The following is a 15,922-nucleotide window of genomic DNA, read 5'->3' as shown; positions in this document are numbered from 1 at the left end:
AGGTCATCAGTCTCCTAGACTTAGAACTACTTAAACCTAAGTAACCTAAGGACATCACACATATCCACGCCCGAGGCAGGATTCGAACCTGCGACCGTTGCAGCAGCGCGGTTCCGGACTGATGCACCTAGAACCGCTCGGCCACACCGGCCGGCTGCAACAGTGTCTTTGGGGAACATGAAATGATTACATTTACATATCAATAGCACTAGCAGGGATGAGGTACCAGGTATTGACCTAGGCTTGAACACACGTGTTAGTACATGGTGTAGCTTCCATACATCATGCCACGTCTGCTTGAGTTGTTCACGTAGTTTTGTAAGAGTTGTAGGTTGACGAGTCGCACGAGTTACTTCCCGTCCCATCACATCCCACACATGCTCGGTTGGAGACAGGTCCGGAGATCACGCTGGCCAGGAAAGTTGCTGCACGTCTTGCAGAGCAAGTTGAGTTTCACGAGCAGTGTGTGGACGAGTATTGTCCTGTTGAAACAACACATTGCTATCTTGTAGTCCGCCTGCTTAGCTGAGTGGATTCCCAGTCACGTTGGAGATTTTTTTCCGCTCGTGGACTGTCCTCATCACACTGCTCCCCCTGTCGGAGATTCGAGTCCTCCCTCGGCCATGGGTGTGTGTGACGTCTTTAGCGTAAGTTATTTCAAGTTAGTTTAAGTAGTGTGTAAGTCAGACGGCCGATGACCTCAGCAGTTTGGTTCCATAAGACCTTACCGCAAATTTCCAATTATCCTCATCATCATTTCGTCCTCATCACCTATACGCAAGTCGCCCAATGTGGCATCGACTGAAATAAGCCAAGTCCCATAGTGCTCAGAGGCATTTGAACCATTTTTGAAATAAGCCTTGCACTCGGCGGCCGAACTTCCCCGGATGGGGTATCCCGGCCAACAATGCCACACGCTCATTTCATTTGATCACTATCTTGTTGCAATAACTGTAACATTCTGCACATGCCAGCACTAGTTAGCGTTCCACCCAGAAACACCAAAGGTGAAAGAGAGTTGAAGCTTATCGCAACCCTAACCGTAAGGCTTTGGATGGGGCCTGTGTGTTTGGACGAATGCACTCTGTGATACAGAGCTCACCAACACCACGACGTACGCGTAAACAACCATCACTTGTATGCAGGCAGAGTCTGTTTTACCGTTGAAGACCACGGTGCCCATTCCACCTTCCAAGTGGTCCTCTGACGGCACTAGTCGAGCCGTGCACGTCGATGCTATGGCGCTGGTGGAAACGGGCTCGAGGTGTGCGTACTCTTAGCCCCGTTACCAACGACAGGTTCGCAATAGTTCGTGTTGACTCGTCTGGGTTCTTAAGCCCTCTTATTTGTGTTATGGTTGTTGTACTATGAGATACTGTTGCCTTTACAGTACGACGATCCTGGCGGGCGTCTGTACTGTGTGGGCATCCAGAATCTCGTATATGGGTGTGAGAATATTCACGTGACCACTGATACCAGCATCGTTGGGTAACTGACGCAGCACGTCTATAAGGCAGCTGTTCCTAAGGATGAAGCCACCACTCGGAAAGCCACAATTTGACTCCTTTCAATTTCGCTCAGTTGGCTGCAACAAACACGAGTGGGTCACCGTGGCGTGACTCGCTGCTTCACACGATTGCACCACAGTGAGTCTTCTGGTTGTGACCACTATTAAAGCGTAGACACAGATGGAGCTGAGTAGTGTGTAAGCCTAGGGACCGATGACCTCAGCAGTTTGGTCGCATAGTCCTTACCACAAATTTCCAATTTTACAGATGGAGCTCTGGTAACTACGCCACTACGCTGGAAGAGGACGATTTCGAAGCCATTATGGTACATTTACCATCTCCCAGGTGGCATTGCCGTCATCGGATAAAAATCTATGTCGTCTTTCCAGGTGTATTCATTCTTTTTTCTCTACCAGGGCATATATACAATAAAAGGGGTGCTCCCACACTTCCCTGGAGCACTCCTGTCAATACCCTTGTCTCTGATGAACACTCGTCGTCGAGGACCACGTACTGGGTTCTATTATTTAAAAAGTCTTCGAGCCATTGACATGTATGGGTACTTAAACGGTATGCCCGGACTTTCGTCTACAAATCTTTATTCATTTATTGTGGCATTACTTTACTTTTTAGCTTCCGGACGCATGTGGTCAGTAGACTTTATACTGAAACACCTACGTGTGTTCACAGTTGTTTGTGCTAACCTGGACTGAACTACTTCGTTGCTCGTGTTGTACTTCATGAGCATCACACCCAAAAAACGAGGGGGAAATTCGAAACGGAACCTCATCTTAAGGATAGATGGAGGTACTGGGAGAAACACATAACTAAACACATAACTCACATTTAATATGTACGTATTTCAGATGGGGTAATTCATATTGGAGTCACTTCTACGAAAGAAAAATCAAGAAAATATCGCGAAAGTTTTGTGTGAATTAGCCGAATCGGAGCCTTAAAAGGGGAGAAAGCCTTTCAGTGAGTTTGGCGCACACGAGCACTACTTTACAAATCAGAAGGTGACGTAAGTTTAACCTTTAGTCCTGTCGTCCTGACCACATATTCTGTCAGCATAACGAAGAAGTAAAGTACAAGTCCGCCCCCGGTAGCTGAATGGTCAGCGTGACGAATTGTCAGTCTCTGGGCCCTGGTTCGATTCCCGACTGAGTGGGGGAATTTTCTCCGCCCAGGGACTGGGTGTTGTCCTGTCCTCATCATCATCCTATCATCCTCATCGACTGCAGGTCGCCGAAGTGGCGTCAAATTGAAAGACCAGCACCCGGCGAACGGCCTGCCCGACGGGGGGCCCTAGCCACACGATTAAATAAATAAATAGAGTACAAGTAACGCTAGCTCTCCTAAAGATACATGAATGGATTTTAAGCGCACTGCATACTGTAATTTCTCCAAATGCTTGTGTCATTGTATTTGGGTAGTTTTCAAGATATTACGAGCCCATGTTATGTAGGACGTCCTTTATAACCAGCCCCACATTAGACACTTCCGTGAAGAAAATGATATTACTCATCAAAGTGATTCGTGTTATGTAACCTGCATATAATACCCACACTATTTCACTGAGCCCTCGCGGCGTTAAGTACCTCCGGTGTTACACGAAGCATTAGTCTAAGCGAGTAAAAAACGATGAATATCAAGAAGCTTCTGCGCAGAACGTGGCACCTGTCGCTATCCGTTCGCCAGTAGAAGGCGAGGATAATGTCGGCTGCGGCCATTAGGAGTTTCTCCGGCAGAGTGCTAATAACTTACAGGATAAGGCAAGCCGCCGCCGCCGGGCCCAACAAGCCTGACCAGCCCGCGGGCCGCGACTCGCCAGGCAGAGCGCCGCGTCCACCGGGTTGCCTCCTGTCGGCGTCTGCAAGTGTACTCTGCAAACTACAGTGTAGCATTGCATAGCAGAGGGTAGTTCCCACAGCATCTGTGGTTAGGACTTCTTCCCGCTCCATTCACGTATCGAGTGTGTAATGGGACACACTCCTTTAACAATACCTTCTTTTTTATAGAAATAGCCGATACCAGGAATATTTTAGAATCCTGTATAGGCGAACATTATCTCGGCTGAATGAGATTTTCACTCTGCAGCGGAGTGTGCGCTGATATGAAACTTCCTGGCGGATTAAAACTGTGTGCCGGACCGAGACTCCTGCAAAGTTTGGAAGGTAGGAGGCGAGGTACTGGCGGAAGTAAAGCTGCGAGGACGGGGCGTGAGTCGTGCTTGGGTAGCTCAGATGATAGAGCACTTGCCCGCGAAAGGCAAAGGTCTCGAGTTCGAGTCTCGGTCCGGCACACAGTTTTAATCTGCCAGGAAGTTTCATTATCTCGGCTCTTTCACTGAAAGAATTTCGTGTGATTTTGTATACGATGTGTTGTATTTCAGGCTGAAATGTATTAAAAGGAATTAATTTGTTGCAATCGATATTTACTGCTTGTATAGCTAAAACTATTCTTGTTTTAGACAAATTTGAAATTACGAAATATCTGGCATACTTAACATTCATATTATTAATTGCACAATCCAACGCTAATTATTAAATTGATTTCTGGATTCATTTATAAAGTAATAAAAAATGTTCAAATGTGTGTGAAATCTTATGCGACTTAACTGCTAAGGTCATCAGTTCCTAAGCTTACACACTACTTAACCTAAATTATCCTAAGGACAAACACACACACCCATGCCCGAGGGAGGACTCGAACCTTCGCTGGGACCAGCCGCAGTCCATGACTGCAGCGCCCTAGACCGCTCGGATAATCCCGCGACGCTATAAAGTAATACATAACTTTGTGATAATTCTTGTTTTCTCGAGAAATTTTGTAAACTCTTTTGTTTTGTAAACTCTTTGGAATGTGTTAGTACCGCAGACTTAGAAGTAGGGTGCATGTCTCTGATGGAAACGTGCGTGTTTTTAATTTTGGGAGTAATAATGTAATTTTTGGTTTTATGAAAATGGAGAGTGCGGAGTCAGTGTGATATTGAAGAATGGGATAAAATATTTAAAAAGTCATAGAAACAGAAAGTAATTCATCAATTATTATGTTAACTGGAACCCACGAAGTCAAAATTGCAGCCTCAAGAATCTACCCCTAGACGTACTGCAGCCAACAACGAGAAAATGAAGATAAGTAAATATATATATATATATATATATATATATATATATATATATATATATATATATATATATATATCTTACGCCTCTCGAAGTTTTTGAAACTAATGAAGAGACTGAAAATTTACTGGTGATGTGTGGGAGGGTAAGATTACAAGCGCAAAAAGAATGAACGCATAAGCGCGTCTGTGTGCACTATAATTTTTTTAATATCGTCTTAGTGGGCCCTACATTAACGAAACGTGGAAGAGAGTAGCGTATCCCCAGTTTCCTTAGTTACAGCTGGCTCTTGTAATATTGTAAGTAGGCTTTCGTGAGAAAGCTGGCGTCTATTCTCAGGCGTCTGCACGCTTAGATTGTCAGCAACTACGTAATGCATTTCCATGGGTCAAACAAAACATGTGATAATTTGTATTGCCATTCTTCGTATACGGTTAAAATATCCTGTGAGTCCTACTTCGTACCGGTTCCACGCTTTTGAGCAATATTCCAGAATAAACGACTTGGGTGTCTTGTCGGCAATCTCCTTTCTAGACTGATTGCATTTTCCCAGTATAACACCAACGAACCGACATCTGCCACATTCTTTACCTAGTTGCAATTGCATTTCTTTACCCTACAAGTTGTTCGACAGGTATTTGTACGGGTAGACTAATTCCAATTGATACCGTAGTCATAGGATATCATGAAACTTCCTGAAGGATTAAAACTGTGTGCCGGACCGAGACTCGAACTCGCCTTTTGCGGGCAAGTACTCTACTGACTGAGCTACCCATGCACGGTTCGCGACCCATCCTCACAACTTCAGTTCTGAAAGTATCTCGTTTCCTACCTTCCAAACTTCACAGAAGCTCTTCTGGTAGAGCACTTGTCATCGAAAGCAAAGGTCCCGAGTTCTAGTCTCAGTCCAGCACACAGTTTCAATCTGCCAGGAAGTTTCATATCAGTGCACACTCAGCTGCAGAGTGAAAATCTCATTCTGGATAGGATATCAAGTTTCTGCGTTTTATAAAGTGCTCAGTTTTTCACTTCTGTTCAATTAGAGCAGGATCGACCAAGGTGCGCCGAACTGCATGCAAGCATCTGCACACGAGGACGATGTGCAGATCGCTTGCAGACCAAGGCTCGGCGTGTCTCGGCTTAGCTCGGTAGTTCTCGGAAGTACCTGGTAGCGCGACTTTTCATTAGCATTTCAGTGTGGCATTTTTCGGTACTTCTCGGAAGTATTCGCTAGCGCGACACCGCAGTTAGCATTGCGGTGGGGCAATTTTCTGGCAGCACGACTATCTTCAACTCGGCAGGGTCATGGTGTCAGGTGACTGTTGGCACGAAAAGAGACAGTCTAGCCATCTTGCGTCATGAGCCTTGAAAATGAATGGGAATGAAGGAACAGAGAGATGACAATTCTCAATATACACTGCCGGGAAAAAAGATACAATCTTTTAGAGGTTTCCAGTTCACTTAAGATTTATTATGGCAACAGTATTTATGCAATGCACGAAATAATTACATTTACTGATCAATAGCACAAGCAGGTCTGAGGTACCAGGTGTCGATCTATGCTGAAACACCCATGTTAGTACTTGGTGTAGCCTACAAGGGCGGCATTTTTTATGTCCACTCTGTCACCCAGTCGATTGTACAGGTGGAGAACACTGCCTGCTCGATGTCTTCACGTAGTTCTGAAATAGTTGCTGGTTGATAGGTCGCAAGCCGGCCGGTGGTGTCCGAGCGGTTCTAGGCGCTTCAGTCTGGAACCGCGCGACCGCTGCGGTCGCAGGTTCGAATCCTGCCTCGGGCATGGATGTGTGTGATGTCCTTAGGTTAGTTAGGTTTAAGTAGTTCTAAGTTCTAGGGGACTGATGACCTCAGATGTTAAGTCCCATAGTGCTCATAGCCATTTGAACCATTTGATAAGTCGCACTAATCACTTCTCGTGCCATCGTTTCCCACACGTGCTCGATTGGAGACAAGTCCCGAGATCGTGTTGGCCAGCGAAATTGCTGCACATCTTGCAGAGGACGTCGAGTTTTAGGGGCAGTGTGCTGGCGACCATTATCCTGTTGGAACAACGGATCACTATCTTGTTGCAAAAACAGTAAAAGAACAGGCCTACCAACATTCTGCACATACCGAACATTAGTTAGCTTCCCATCCAAAATCACCAAAGGCCAACGAGAGTTGTAGCTTGTCGCACTCTTGACCATAAGGACTGGGATGGGGCCAGTGTGTATGGAAGATTGCACTCTGTGAGACAGTGGTCACCAAGTCTACGCTGTGCGCGAGCAACCATCACTTGTGTGCATGCGGAATCTGTTTTCATCGCTGAAGACCACGGGGCACCATTCCATATTCTAAGTGATTCTCTGACGGTACCAGTCGAGAGGTGCACGTCAATGCTGTGGCGTGAGTGGAAGAGATGCTGGAGGTGTGAGGTGAGAGAAGTTGCTGTCCATGCATCAGCACGGCTTTAGAAGGCATCACTCCTGCGAAACGCCACTCGCCCTTTTTTCACATGATATCTTGCGAACCACGGATGAAGGGTATCAGACGGATGCCATATTCCTTGACTTCCGGAAAGCGTTTGACTCGGTGCCCCACTGCAGACTCGTAACTAAGGTACGCGCATATGGGATTGGTTCCCAAGTGTGTGAGGACGCTCGAAGACTTCTTAAGTAGTAAAACCCAGTACGTTGTCCTCGATGGTGAGTGTTCATCGGAGGTGAGGGTATCATCTGGAGCGCCCCAGGGAAGTGTGGTAGGTCCGCTGTTGTTTTCTATCTACATAAATGATCTTATGGATAGGGTGGATAGCAACGTGCGGCTGTTCGCTGATGATGCTGTGGTGTACGGCAAGGTGTCTTCGTTGAGCGACTGTAGCGGGATACAAGATGACTTGGACAGGATTTGTGATTGGTGCAAAGAATGGCAGCTAACTCTAAATATAGATAAATGTAAATTAATGCAGATGAATAGGAAAAAGAATCCTGTAATGTTTGAATACTCCATTAGTAGCTTAGCGCTTGACACAGTCACGTCGATTAAATATTTGGGCGTAACATTGCAGTGCTATGTGAAGTGGGACAAGCATGTAATGACAGTTGTGGGGAAGGCGGATAGTCGTCTTCAGTTCATTGGTAGAAATTTGGGAACATGTGGTATATCTGTAAAGGAGACCGCTTATAAAACACTAATACCACCCATTCTTGAGTACTGCTCGAGCGTTTGTGATCGCTATCAGGTCAGATTGAGGGAGGACATAGAAGCAATTCAGAGGCGGGCTGCTAGATTTGTTACTGGTAGGTTTGATCATCACGCGAGTGTTACGGAAATGCTTCAGGAACTCGGGTGGGAGTCTCTACAGGAAAGGAGGCATTCTTTTCGTGAATCGCTACTGAGGAAATTTAGGGAACCAGCATTTGACGCTGACTGCGGTATAATTTTACTGCCGCCAACCAACATTTCGCGGGAAGACCACAAAGATAAGATAAGAGAGATTAGGACTCGTACAGAGGCAAATAGGCAGTCATTTTTTCCTCGTTCTGTTTGGGAGTGGAACAGGGAGAGAAGATGCTAGTTGTGGTACGAGGTACCCTCCGCCACGCACCGTATGGTGGATTGCGGAGTATGTGTGTAGATGTAGATGTAGGTGTGTGTGTCCGTAGACCCACTGCTGGTAGCCAGTTCGCAACAGTTCGTGTTAACACGTCTGGGCTCACAAGCCCTCTTCTGTGCTGTGGTAGCTGTACGATCCGTCAGTCCTGCCCTTACCATACGACGATCCTGGAGGCGCCTATACTGCTTGGACGTCCAGAACCTCATCTACGGGTGTGAGAATGTTCACGTGACCACTGATACCAGCATCGTTGCACAACTGATGCAGCACGTGCAACGTGTGTGGCGCTTCTCCAAAAGGTCATACCGCCACTCGGAAGGCCACAATTTGACCCCTTCCAAACTCGCCCAATTGGCTGTAGGAAGAACCAGCGCGTGTTCGTGGCATGGTTGCTTTCCACTTCTGGATCACACTGAGACTTCTGGCTGTGAGTATCCCCAATTAGAGGACAGAACAGATTGCGCTCTGGTAGCTATGCCATTACGCTGTCAGTTGGCGGACGACGTTGAAACCAATATCAAATGGCTCTGAGCACTATGGGACGTAACTGCTGTGGTCATCAGTCCCCTAGAACTTAGAACTACTTAAACCTAACTTACCTAAGGACAGCACACACATCCATGCCCGAGGCAGGATTTGAACCTGCGACCGTAGCAGTCACGCGGTTCCGGACTGTAGCGCCTAGAACCGCTCCCACTCCGGCCGGCGAAACCATTATCAGTACAATTACGATCCTCTAAATGGCATATGCCGTTATCGGATGGAAATCGACGCTATTCCATGTTTACTAATTTTATTCCCAGGAGCGTATATTAAGCTGTCACATGAGCCACGGATACTGTAAATTTGCCATGAAACGACATTGCAATACCATTAAGAAAAAAATTACGGAATTAGTTGACAACTTTCCTACATTTTTTGTTGTCGCACGTATTATTCTACAGTCATGTGGAACAATTTTTTGTGTGTAATTGAACGACGAGTATAGAAACTTTATATATTACTCGAAAGTACATTGGTTAAGTCAGCAGTCATGTCAGGAACCAGTTTTCAATTTAAAAACTGCTATTGCTGAATTTATGGAGGAGAAAGGAAAGCAAGAAGGAAAATTAGATCATCCGGAACGGATTGTAGACCTAGCATTTTAAGTGGACTTGTCCGCACAGTTCTCACAGTAAGATATTGCAAGTTGAGAAACTACTTATTTTTGATTTCATGCGGATTCATTTCAAATGAAAATCGTATTACTGAACGAGCAAATTCTGGCAGATAACGCGGTCCATTTCCCTAAACTCACTGACGCTAAAGAAGACGCGATGTTTGAAGATTTAGTTTTAGTCCTGAAGGAATATCAAGGATAGTTTTGTAAACGTTTTGAAGACACTGCCAGTCTTACATATATTTTGGAGCTGTCTTCGAGACCGTTTGCCATTTCAGCTGAAAGCGTCCCTGCACATGTGCAGATTGAATACATTGACTTCCCTTGTAGTTCCCATTTCGAAGACAAATTCCTTTACATTATAACTATCGAGGAGGACCACGTTGTTTCCTCAGGAAGAGTTTCCACGTCTCCATAATGAGGTTGCAAACGTGATAAAATATTTCGATCAGCATATGCGTGTGTGAAAGAATTTTATTGATTATGACACTAAGTAACCCGCCATTACATGGCTACCAGAGTATAAAAATCTATGAAATTGTCTGCTTCTGTTCATATGCTTGTAAGAGGTCCATGATTAAGGAATTTGTTGCTAGCACACTCGAGCAGATGTAATTTCGATGGATTGCTCACGCGCTGCCTGCGATATGTAAGCTATAAGAGAATCTCAGACCAGAGAGCAGTGTTGACTGCAGTAGGAACTGTGTAGTAGTAGGAGTAAGTTGTTGCTAGGAGTCGTGTGTATGGAGTTGGCTGGGCCGGTCGTGAGAGCGATGGCGGTGCCTGAGCGTTGTAGTATAAGGTAAAGGCAGCCTCGCGCATATGTACTATTGTAATATCAAGTCCCATGTAAATGTTTTTTTAAAAAGAAACGTCTTAATGACAATCTTTCTTATAAAAATTAACTTTCGACGATCACTCATCTCAGTTTAAAGATTTTCTAATTTCTCCAATCCATAGTCATCCCGATTATTGTAAAGAAAAGTCAGTTGTTTCTTTTTATACATGACCAAACTATCGGCCAGCATTGCACTGAGCTGTGCCAGAAAAATTTCTTATTGGAGCAGATATATACGCGTTATCCGGGGATCTTATTGAGGTAAGAATTTTCATTTTTATTCAGAATGTTCTTTCAGGGCCATGACGCAGCGCTGCTGACGTCCAAAATTTACCAGTTTAAATTCAAAGTCAATTATTGAAAGTTTATAAGTGAGCCACAATTCTATTGAGAGATTAGTCGCATTTTTATTATTGGTGGGTTACGGAATTTATCTGTTGGCAGGTTACGCTAAATGTGAATGCTATATAAATATTTTTCTGTTGGGAGGTTACACTTGGCGACAACCGGCCAGGATCGTATTTTTGTGAATTTCTGAGAAGTAGTCAGTTATGTATCTGCTCTTATTTACTTAATGTTAAATGTAGTTTGCATCTGGCGCAACGCATTTACTAATTTCTCACCCTTTCTTTCACAGATCATCGGCAATTTATTGCTCTTTTGTTGTTATTGTATTTGTTCCATTTTTGATTTGTCTTTGTTTGATTTTGTGCTTAACTTTGATTTGTGAAACTGCCGCGAAAAACTGCTAACAGTACATCGCGATCCGTAATGAGTGAAAAAGCCGACTTGAATAATTTGACTGATAATACTAGCGACACTCAGTGTCTTAATGATAATCCTCCAGTTACAGACAATCAGTGCGTGCCGACCACCAGTAATGATTCTAATCTAAATGATGAGCAAACAAATTCAATCATGTCCACACTTAATTTAACGACAAATGATGACGCGACACGTTGCGATACAATGAACGCTGCTAAGTTTGACACACCTGATTTGCAAAATTTACACAGTAAGCAGATACATGTTTCTAGCGAAGATGAACAATGTACTCCAAATACGTCAGATTTGTTTGAATCCGATGTAGTGACCAACAGTGCACGTCCAATTAGCAAACCTTTTCGTGAATCAGACAATGACCAAATGGTTACACAAAACGTGACACATGCAGATACACCATCTCACAGCACAGAAAATAGAGTCGCTAATTTTGGCATGGATCAAGTTATGGCATTATTGCTACAACTTAATGAATCGTACAAACAACTTAATAAAACTTTCAAACAGTCGAATGAAAAACAAGACAACAATTATACACAACTTAATGATTAGAACAAACAACTTAGTGAAAGTTTCAAACAAATTAATGAAAAATTCGACGCATCTATTGAACAGCTTACTGAACAGATTACAGCCGTTGCGGAGCAATGTAATGAAACTAAAAAACAATTACGTGAGGAAATTAAGGCCTGTGCCGGGAATAATAGTGAGGAGATACGCAATACACATGCTGCCACGACTATATTACCTAGAGATGAAATTAGTGCAGTCGCTAAGCAATGTTCTGAAAACGCAACACAGTTACGCGACGAGTTTAAATTAATGTCAGCAGAACTTTCACGCACTCTGGATGCGAAATTCGATAAGAAATTTGAACGACAGAACAGCCAAATTGACGAACGTTTTAAAGTGACAGAAATGAAAAATGTTTCAGTCTCTAACACGTCACAGCATATGCCACATCTTGAACATTTGTCACACTCACACAGCCAGTGAAACTTAGATAATTTACAGAGAGTACGTGACTTAGATTACGAACAGACACAGAAAAACAGATTGTTATACAATACTGAACCAGTTCAGACATTCAGAGACGATAATTTTGATTATAAGCACTTTCTATCCATGAGAAAATTTAAGGTATTTAAGAATGACAGAACACAGATACACTCTTTGGACTGGATACAACAACTTGCTTTTGAATTTTTACCGGCATTGCCTGTAACGCAGATACTAAATTTTATTTGCAGCGCGTAAGTGACCTCAAGGGATTCATTACACTTCAATGAATCTGTGCCGTAGTGTGCACAGGGCCCAGAGCCGTAGTGGTGCTATTTCTTTTTTAGTTTTCTGCACTGCTTCCTTCTCTTTTACTATCCTTTATATCTATCAAAACAGCTCTTCAACTATCGATCTATCTAGAATTAGGAATGAGTAAAGAAAACCTGATACGACAAGTTTTACCGAAAGTGACAGTTTTCATTAGGCACTCCCAAAATGACAAGAAATATCAGCATAATTTTCATAAATGACAAAATTTTAATCATCAGTATGTAAAAAATTTTCAGCTATCGCAGACATATTTTAGCAACAATAGAGGGTTTTCCCCACAACAACAACAAAACCAGCTAGTTAGCATACCTCCAACAATGTAATGTACAAGGTTAACCAAGCTATAATGTTTCGCCGCCTACACCTATAGCGTCGGCTCCACCAAATAGTAACGCACAACAACAAGGAAATCAGTATGTACAGAAAACACATCATTTCAATTCCTACGCAACGCGCCGTATAGCAATGACTATCATGACAGATGTAAAAGTAATGAGCACAGTTTTCAGCGTAACAGTCGGTCTTACCAGCAGCAGAATCATCCGCAACAGCAGATTATCGTGAATGAACCAGACAGTCGGTATCAACCCGAACCTAATACGTCAGGAAGAAATAGCAGAACAGTTCAAATAGTCTAAATGCCACAGCATCCTCCTGCAAATAACAGCACGTCAGAAAGAATTTGACTAGATACAGTACAGTTTGCATCTTCCAGCAACGTAAGCAGTACTTTTGAGACACAGAATCTTGTTCACACGAAAATGTTATTACGTTTGACGACATCCGGGACACACTTTTGCGTGAAAGACCAGTTATTAAAAAAAAAAAAAAAAAAAAAAAAAAAAAACATTTCCCACCCTGTTATTAAGGTAAAGATTAGATCATCCACGTCTTCAGCAGGAATCGATTCTGGATCACTTATGTCAGTTATGAATGAAGAAACTTTCAACGAATGTAACGAAGAGAACACCTATCCTACGTTACCATTAGGCAAAACTAAAGTAAAAGGAGCAGTATCTGGTAAAGGAGTAGATGTAAAATTACAGACACACTTATCATTTTGTATTGCAGATTATACATTCCACTCAAATTTTTGGATTGTTCCCTTATTGACAACAGACGTTATTTTAGGTACGAATTTTTTGGTACAACACGACGCAATTATAGACTTTCAAAATTCCTATTTAATGTTAAAGGACGAAAATGTACAACTGGCATTAGAATTTCAGCTCGCTTCATCTGCAGACGAACAGACAATTAATCAAACAGAGGTCATTTCTACATCGCGTAACATAGACTGCCATTCGACATTGTTCATCGATACGTACGTACACAATTATAATACACCAGACGAAGCTGTCTATGCCGTTATGCAGATGATTTGTGATAAAGTAAAACAGAGCAACGCAAAGACAGACGGCGAACGCAATCGACTACGTAATATTCTTTTACAGCAAGCTCCAGTTTTTGACAACGTCCCTGGTACTATGTCCGGTTTTATATATGAATTTCAAATTAAACAACATGACACATTTAAAGTTAAACATTATCATATTCCGAATATCCGTACACAAAATATTGTAGCAGACGCACTATCTCGTTCTCTCAGCAACAATCAGCAAGACATCGCAACCAACTTCTGCCAAGCAAATTTTGGCGTCATGTATATTCAACAAGTTGCATTTGAAAATTTCATTTCGTCGTCATTACGAGATACGGCACAAGAGCAGAGCAAAGACAATGTATGGAAAGAAACTAAACATCTTTGGCAAGATAGGAATAACGTTACCATTAAAAACCATTATACTGTACGCAAGAACGTTCTGTTTCGCCGCTCTCACCCTGACACCAACAACTGGTTATTATGTATTCCTGACGAGCTTGTTAACAAATTAATTTGGTATACTACTTTAAGTTACGCACATTATCGAGCCAGAAAATGTTTTCTTATACTGAGATAGAACTGTTATTTTGCCAACATGGAGAAACGTATTCGACGAGTTTTAGCGTCATATAAAATCTGCCAGAAAGCTAAATCAGACGCGACTTCACATATTCCTCCGTTACATCCCATTGTACCAATGAAATTGAGACATATGGCCGCTGTGGACATGTTTGGTCTGATTCCCAGACCCAATAGAGGTTTTTGTTACATCTTTGTCGCTGTTGAGCTCACTTCGAAATTTGTTACCTTCACTCCATTACGCAAAGCTACTGCTAAATCTATTGCGAGTGCATTTGTAGAAGATTTTTTGTTTCATGTAGGATATGTATTGAAAGTAATGTCCGACAATGGACCACAATTTCGATCTGCGATATTGACACGTATGTTACGAGCTAGAAACATTTCTCCGATCTATATATCCAGGTATCACGCTTCTTCGAACCCTTCTGAACGACTGATGAAAGGAATTGGTACACTATGTAGAATATACTGCCATAAAAGACATATTGATTGGGATACACGCATACTCTCATTCCAGGATGTAATAAACTCCATACCAAATGAATCTACTATACTCTCTCCGGCTGTTATACTGAAAAATGTTGAACCGCCTAACAAAATTAAAGAATTATTATCTTTTCCTACATCTCGCCGACTATGCCACCATGAAATAATTCACATTCCGCTCAACAACATCAAACGTGCCGCAGAGCGTCGGAGAAGACAGCAAAAACAGGTTTGTACACGCCGTGACTTTCACATTGGACAGAAGATATTAGTACGCACACACTGTTTATCCAACAAAGGAAAGAATAGATGCAGTAAATTTGAGCTTCTATACGCAGGTCCATATAGAATTAGCAGGATTCCTCACCCCAATGTAGCACATGTCGAAACTTTGAGAACCAGAAAAAGCAAGGGCAATCACCGTATTTCCAATATTAAACCCTTTATTGAATGCACATACTTTATGATTTATCACACTGTAATGCCATTTCCTGATATTTATATGACCACTTATGCAATTATATCTATGTGACTACTTACTGATGATGATCGTATTTTCTCTTGGCAAGTGCCTGGCAAGGCAGGTCGCTTTTCTTGTCGTTATATATCAGACTGAGCACAGATTCCATTTTTAAGTATATGTGATGGTTTTCCTGTCGAAAGTGGAATTTTATCTGTTTGCACTATGACAGCTTTAAGATATAACAAATACCAGTTCACTTTGACATTTTGCCTTATGATATCTCAATATCTTGACTATTCTAGATTTTTGCTACTACATTATGATATTGTGTGTAGATTTTTACACTTGAAAATTGTCTATGGTTTTGACCTAATACGTTTTCTGTCTTGCTATGCTGTATGCTTAGTTATATCACTAGAAACAAGTTTTGATTTAATGGGTATATGATTTAAATGCGAGATATTAATCCTTATTCGTCATTTTCAGAAAGCAATACCATGTAAAAGAAATAAATTATACAACCACAGTGGTTTACTATGAAATGGAAGTTTCACCATCGGAATGAACGAAAGAAAATGCAATACCTTGTCATGAAGAGTAAATGGATCAGAATTGACAAGCATTAACAAGAATATACTACACA

This window comes from Schistocerca americana, chromosome 5 (assembly GCF_021461395.2).
Source record: "Schistocerca americana isolate TAMUIC-IGC-003095 chromosome 5, iqSchAmer2.1, whole genome shotgun sequence".
Classification (NCBI taxonomy): domain Eukaryota; kingdom Metazoa; phylum Arthropoda; class Insecta; order Orthoptera; family Acrididae; genus Schistocerca; species Schistocerca americana.
Note: the sequence above shows the minus strand (reverse complement) of the source record.